The sequence below is a fragment of the Elephas maximus genome, chromosome 7 (assembly GCF_024166365.1).
Source record: "Elephas maximus indicus isolate mEleMax1 chromosome 7, mEleMax1 primary haplotype, whole genome shotgun sequence".
Taxonomy (NCBI): domain Eukaryota; kingdom Metazoa; phylum Chordata; class Mammalia; order Proboscidea; family Elephantidae; genus Elephas; species Elephas maximus.
The window spans coordinates 105,137,559-105,145,471 of NC_064825.1; positions in this window are offsets into that span (position 1 = coordinate 105,137,559).

The window sequence follows — 7,913 nt, forward strand, 5'->3', positions numbered from 1 at the left end:
GACCTCTTGGTTAGCAGCCATCGCACTTAACCACTACGGCACCGGGGTTTCCGTATGGATTATACCTCAACATAAAGAAAACAAAAATCCTCACATATGGACCAATAAGTAACATCATGATAAATGGAGAAAAGACTGAAGTTGTGAATAATTTCCAGGGTTGCATCCATTTGTTGGTACATCTCAACTGGTATTCCATCAATTCCTGGAGGCTTGTTTTTCACCAATGCCTTCAGCACAACTTAGCTTTCTTCCTTCAGTACCATCAGTTCTTGTTTATACGCTATCTGCTGAAATGGTTGAACTTCACCAATTTTAGTACAATGACTGTTTTCCTTCCATCTTCTTTTTTCAGTAGTTTATTTTGTTTTGTTGTTGTTGATAATATACACAGCAGAATATACACTGATTCAACATTTTTTACATGTACAATTCAGTTACATTTGTTATATTCTTTGTGTTGTGCAACCATTCTTCTCCTCTTTTTGTGAGTTTTTCCTCCACAATTGTCACAAACTCATTGCTCCTAAACTAGGCTGTAATCTTTACAGAAGCGGTTTGAGACAGGTCTTTCCCCTGCAGAGCCAGTGGATGGGCTCCAACCACCAACCTATCGATTAGCAGCCTAGTGCTTAAATGTTGCAGCACCAGGACTCCTTGTTTAGTAAAATAAAAAAAGAAAAAAAAACCTATTGCCATGGAGTCAATTCGAAATCATAGTGGCCCTATAGGAGAGAGTAGAACTGCCCTATAGGGTTTCCAAGGCTATAATCTTTACGGAAGCAGACTGCCACATCTTTCTTCTGTCCATCCATCTTCTTTAGATGCTGCCAGCATTGTTTAATATTTTCCCCATAGATTTCTTCAATATTGCAAATCAAGGCTTAATTTTTTTTTTTTCAGTTTGAGAAATGCTAAGCATGTTCTTCCTTTTTGTTTTTCTATTTGCAGGTTTTTACACATTTCATCATAATACTTTGCCTTCTCAATCCATCCTTTGAACTCTTCTGTTCAGCTCTTTTTCTTCATAATTTGTCCCATATACATTAGGTATTCTGACTTCAAGAGGAAATTTCAGGGCCTCTTCTGACATACATTTTCGTGTTTTCTTCCTTTACCATCTTTTTAGTGACCTTTTGCTTTCTTCATGTATGATGTCCTTGATGTCATTCCACAACTCATCTAGTCTTTGGTCGTTAGTGTTCAGTGCATCAAATCTAGTCTTGAGACATAGTCTCTAAATTCAGGTGGGATATACTCAAGGTTGTACTTTGGCTCTCATGGACTTGTTTCAATTTTCTTCTGCTTCAATTTGAATTTACACATGACTGATTGATGGTCTGTTCCTCAGTCAGCCACTGTCGTTGTTCTGACTGATGATATTGAGCTTCTTCATTGTCTCACTCCACAGATGTAGCCAATTTGATTCCTGTGTATTCTATCTGGTAAAGTCCACCTGTATAGTCACCGTTTATGTTGTTAAAAAAAGGTGTTTCCAATGAATAAGCCATTGGTCTTACAGAATTCTATCTTGCAATCTCTAACATCATTTCTATGACCAAGACCATATTTTCCAATTACTGTTTGTTCTTTCTTGTTTCCAACTTTTGCATACCAATCACCAAAAGTTATCAATGCATCTTGATTGCATGTTTGATCAATTTCAGACTGCAGAAGTCTGAATCTTCAATTTCTTGATCTTTGGCATTAGTGGTTTGTGTGTAAATGTGAATAACAGTTGTATTAGCTGGTCTTCCTTTTAGGTGTATCACTATTACCCTATCACTGACAACATTGTACTTCAGGATAGATAGATCTTGAAATGTTCTTTTTGACAGTGAATGTGATGCCATTTCCCTTCAACTTGTCATTCTGGGCATAGTAGACCATATGATTGTCTGATTCAAAATGGCCAATACCAGTCCATTTCAGCTCACCAATGCCTAGGATATCAATCTTCAAACGTTCCATTTCATTTTTGAGAATTTCCAGTTTTCCTCGATTCATTCTTCATACATTCCATGTTCTCATTACTAAGGGATGCTTGCAGCTGTTTCTTCTCATTTTGAGTTGTGCCACATCAGCAGATGAAGGTCCTGAAAACTTGACTCCATCTACGTCATTAAAGTCAGCTGTACTTTGAGGAGACAGCTCTTCCCCAGTTTTATGTTAAGAGCCTTCCAACCTGAGGATCTCATCATCCAGCACTACTTCAGACAATGTTCCATTGCTATTCATAAGGTTTTCACTGGTTGATTTTTTTTTTTTTTTTGGAAGTAGATTGCCAGGTTCTTCCTCCTAGTCTGTCTTAGTCTGGAAGCTCTGCTGAAACTTGTCAGCCATGGGTGACCTTGCTGGTATTTGAAATACTGATGGCATATTTTTCACCATCACAGCAACACGTGAGCCATGACAGTACAACAAGCTGACAGACAAGTGGTTGTTATTATTATTATATTAGACCCAGTCAATCATGAAAGAGGCAGTGATTTGTCTTCAAGGAACAGATAATGTTCTCTTTTTAGCATTGCTGTATGTAGATTTGCAAGAAACTTTTTATTCATTGCCATGAAGTCTCACCAAAGATTATCTATGACCAAGAAATACATTTCACAGCAAAGCAATCTACTAATATGTGTGAACTTTACTGGTCTTACTAATGCTCCCATTACCCATGAGACATGATAAAATTATGGATTTGGTTCTGAATACTCTATGATAGTGCTGCCTGGAAAACAAAAGACAACAAAAATAGCATTGGTATGCTATCCTACAGAATGTGGTATATACTGAAACCAAGACCATCTCTCCTGTAGCCAGAATAAAAAGCTTGTGAACAAAACATAGAGGTCAGAGTGGCGCTTGTCACTATTATGTCTAATATTCATAATAAAGCACTTAAAGTATTTCTTTTAGAAACCAGCTGTAATGAGAGTTCTTTATGTCCGGGTGGCTCAGGAGTTCTATCATTTTAGAAGCTGTAGATTAATAAAGGCACATCTGCTGAAGAATATAATGGTAAAGATAGTTTATATCTAATTATTTTTAACTACTTATCTTCTGCAAAGTCTAATGTTCTTAATCTTATTAATAATTAATGTTGGATTTCACTGAAATATTCTATTGGCCAGCTAAATTACATGTAAAGAAAATGAGTATGTAAAGAATCCACTATAGTTTCAGTCCTCAAAGATTTGATACTATAAAAACTAAAAGTATGAGTAGGTTTTCAACTTAAATGCTTAAGTTAACATCTTTCTAGAAAAAAAATCCTTTGCTTTTTACAAATAGAAATTAAAATGCCATAGTAACAAAAATAACCTCTATAAATTTTTTTTTTAAAAAAAAACCTCTATAGTACATTACAATTACAGTTTTATAAGTCTCTATAAGTTACAGTAGACGAGGCATTTCCTGATCCCCTGTTTCTTTTTGTATATATCCTAATAAGGTTGTTGTCATTATTGTAAAATATTCACACATAAAAGCACATATCAGGCTTGCAAACACAACAGGCATTTGTTCTTTATACCCTGACACACTTGATATAATACATAGTTTTAAATTCTCTAGCTACGGCTGCTAACCAAAGGGTAGGCAGTTCGAATCCACCAGGCACTCCTTGGAAACTTTATGGGGCAGTTCTACTCTGTCCTATAGGGTTGCTATGAGTCAGAATCGACTCGATGGCACTGGGTCTTACTGGGGTAGTTCAAATACAAAGCCTTGGTGGCTCAGTGGTTAAGAGCTTGGCTGTTAACCAAAAGGTCAGCAGTTCCAATCCACCAGCCACTCCCTGGAAACCCTGTAGTTTTACCCCATGCTACAGGGTTGCTATGAGTTAGAATCAACTCAATTGGATGGCAACAGGCTTGGTTATTTGATTTAGTTCAAATACATCTAAATTAATTATAAACATTTATTAATATATCCTGTTACCTATGAACCAAAATTATAAATCTATCAACTTATTTTTAATGCACAACACGTTTCTTTTGTTATCTGGCAAATGGACAGTAAATGTCTATCAGGCTAAAATACTAAAGCCAAATAGACTATGTATATTCTGATTAATTTTTGTGTTTCTCTTGCTTAATTTTACAAATTCAGAATTAACCTAATGAAATATATTTAAGACATTAGCTATATTTCAATATATCATGTAAATTTATAATAAGTGTTTTCCATTAGAGGTTTCAAAAACTCACCTCTTGGTCTTGTCCTTGGTCCTGAAAATCAGGGCTTCTTTCACTGAGAATAATTGCGGATATCTCATGTATTTATCTGCACACACAGAACACATGGCAATATGGGTTCAGTGGATCTAGAAATAGTTCCAAGTGGTAACAATTTTCATACTTCCATATAAGCTGTTCATCAAATATATATATATATATATATATATAATATATATAATAAATGTGGAGGTGTATATGTATCCAAAGTGGATGCCTGGAATATGAAAGCATTTAAAAATATTGTCAGTTTTTAATGGAAACCCTGGTGGTTAGTAGTTAACTGCTGCAGCTGCTAACCAAAAGGTCAGTAGTTTGAATCCTCCAGGCACTTTTTGGAAACTCTATGGGGGCAGTTCTACTCTGTCCTATAGGGTCACTATGAATCAAGATCGACTCGACTACAAAGGGTTTGGCTTGATTTTGGTTTTGGTCAGTTTTTACAGTACAAAGATAGTATATACATGAATGTTCTTACCTGTTGGGAAAATGTGTTCAAAGAACAATGAAGATGCTGTGTTTGCATGAGTCTGTAAAAACTGGGCAGATTAATGGAAATTAACCTGGCCAAGCCTGTTATTTAGTGACACAAACAAAGAAAAAAGGAAAAATTACTGATGTTAGTTATTTGAATTTTTCTCCTTTTAATCAATTAAGATGAAGCAACCAAAAAATATTTTACTTTGAGTGAAGATTTAGGGTAACACTCATGTCCCTAGTCATTAATTCTGTACCTAACAGGGCAAATGCTGGGATTTATCTTCCCAGAAAAGTCAAAGACAGAGTTTTCTCACAGATAGGAGCAGAACTTTTCAGCAATTTAGTCATTCAAAAAGCATATCCAAAGACCATTTCTTTCCTCATTAAAGAATGCCCCTACATCCCTCCAACTTCACTTCAGAAAATCATGCACTTCCAGAAATTCCTACAAGCAATGAGAGATATGTATTAACAGAAAATATAACAAGAAAACATCTACAGATCTAGATGCCAATTAAAGAGAGCCTCCAGCCTGGATAGGAATTGGAGTTTTCAGAAATCTCTTGGGTCATTCTGTCTGGAAATAATTCTTCCATTTATAAATGCAGACGTAGTATGTGGCTTTTTACATCATCACTGTTTTAAACGAAAGACAATGCAAATTCATTATAAATTAGTTTGTTAGAATATTTGGAACAAATTCAAATGAAATTACCTCTCCTGGGCAGTTTTCCTCCCCAGACAATCCCTAAAGGAAAAAAGACTTGGGTCTTGCCAAGAAAAAGTAGCAGACAAGCAAGTAATGAGAAAAGTCTGTAATGTGAAGAGAAAATTCTAAAATAAGTTGAATAATAAATTATGAGGTTTATATTAGTAAATCTTTAGGTAATGCAGATAATGTTTATTTCAAAATGAAGGGAGAACAAGCCCCAGATTCTCTTGCCTAACCATATTCCTAGTAGAGAGAGGCCTTACTCTGACTGTTAGAGCATGTATACCCGATAAACTCTACGGCTCAGAGGCAGAGAACATTGGAACTAGCTAAGTGACTGATATTTACCTTCCAATTCTTAAAAGGCAGATAGGCACAATTCTGCAGCTCTGGATAGGAACAAATGTTGATCTAGGTCAGCTGGAACCATACTGATCTATTTCTGAAACACAATCAACAATTGCTTTCATCAATAGTCACAACATAAAGATTTAACTCCCAATCCAAGAGGATGTGTCTTAATTTAATCACATTATTCTCAGTTGGACCAAGACTCAACTTGACTAGGACTTCAAACTGGTACCTTAACTTTGAGCCAGCTAAAATTTTACTTGCATGCATGGCTCCTTTACACAAAATTGATACATTTTATCAACTAACCCTGAAGCTTGCCATGACCTTGAAGTTTATAGCTGTGATGTCCAATTAATAAATACTTCATATTCAAAAGTTTTTAGTTGAGTTTTCTGTCATTTGCAACCAAAAGCAACCTAACTGAAACACCCTGATCTTAAATGTACATATGAATTTAGATTAATTTATGTGTATGAGTGTGTTTTTAAGCCAGTGTCAATTGATTTAATTTTTACATTATAATCTGTCCTTACTGTTTCAAAATTTAAATACAATTTCCATATCGTTCTTCTTTGAAATGAACTTTTAGAATCAGAGAAATGTTACACATAGTTATATGTGGAAAAAAAGAGAAAGAAGTGAAATATATGTTTATTTTTTCCCAAGGATATACTTAGCATACTCACAATTTTGTGAGATAAAATTTAGACATGAGCACACTCTAAGTTAATTCACTACATTCTTTTGGCAGTCCATGGCATGTTAATTATCCTTTGCTAATACCACAATTAAGATGTATCAATTCTGTTTTTTGTCTTCTTTTTTCTTAGCACAGCCTTTGCATTAGAAAGCCATAATCCTAGTGCTCATATAACTTTGGAAATGTCTATTTTATGAACATATGCAGATGGACACATTAGCAGAAGCCTAATACTGCCACCCCATGATGAACAACACTAGGAGGTGGAATTCAAAAGTTTCCTGATAGAGCTTTGAGATGCATGCTATTTGAAAGACAACTAGTAGAAGATCACTGGGCTCTCATAGAGACGTGAGTAAATGACATCATGAGTGCCCTTTATGTCATGGGTGATGTCAGAAGTTCATTTGCTAAGAGATTGATCAGCATAACAAAACCCCTTTAAAAAACGAGATAGTACATACAGATATATGGCAAGGAATGTGGCTCAGGGGAAATCTATCATATTCCTAAGCATAATTTTCAAAACAAAATGGAAACTCTGGCAAGATTTCCACTTCTCTTGTTGAGAGATATGAATGCAATATTCACTTCTTGCTAAAGAAAAACAAGATACTTTGTTTTCAAAAGAAAGTTCTCATATAGAAGGGTGTGATTCAATATGGAAATATGCTGAAATTCTCCCTCTGAATGGTACAAACTTAGTCAAAAAAGGCAAAGTTCATTCTACCCAGTGCCCAGATGTATGAGCAGTATATTCAGCATGCAGGAAGCACTTGGTTCTCACAGTCAGAGCTGTGTCTGGCTCTTTACACACTCATGGGTTGTGGTTAATGCACTCACCATTTGGTCAGGCAAACAATCTCTCGAGAAATGGACAGTCAAGAAATGAAGTAATAGAGAATGCTGTTATGGAAGATTAAAGTGGGTCATGTAGAAGACAACAAAAAAAAACCCAGGCATTGGCTCAAAAAACAATAGAATGCCTTTGGCATAAGCCCCAGAAGCTGTCACTTGAATATTTAAAATGAATGACATACAATTATGCCCAGAATAACAACATATTCCCCTAAGCCAAGCAAAGTCACTAATGTGGTAGGAGACTATGCTGTATAGCAATAGCAGGAAAGCTCTTAAAATAGGGCCAAGGACCAATGCATAGTTGTAGAGAAATCGCAAAGAACCACTGGCTACAACTCCTGGTGGCTTAAAATGAATTTATCCTGAAATAAATTTTTTTTCTGAAAGATTTTTAATTCCACTTTGGGCTTCACGTAGTCTGTAATTCAAACCACAGCTGAAAACACTAGGAAACTATTCAAATAAGACATTACATACCAATTAATTCTTCCAAATTACATCTCGTTGCACCAAATCAAAAATTTTCCCATGGCCAGAACCAAAAACCAAACCCATTGCCGTAGAATTGATT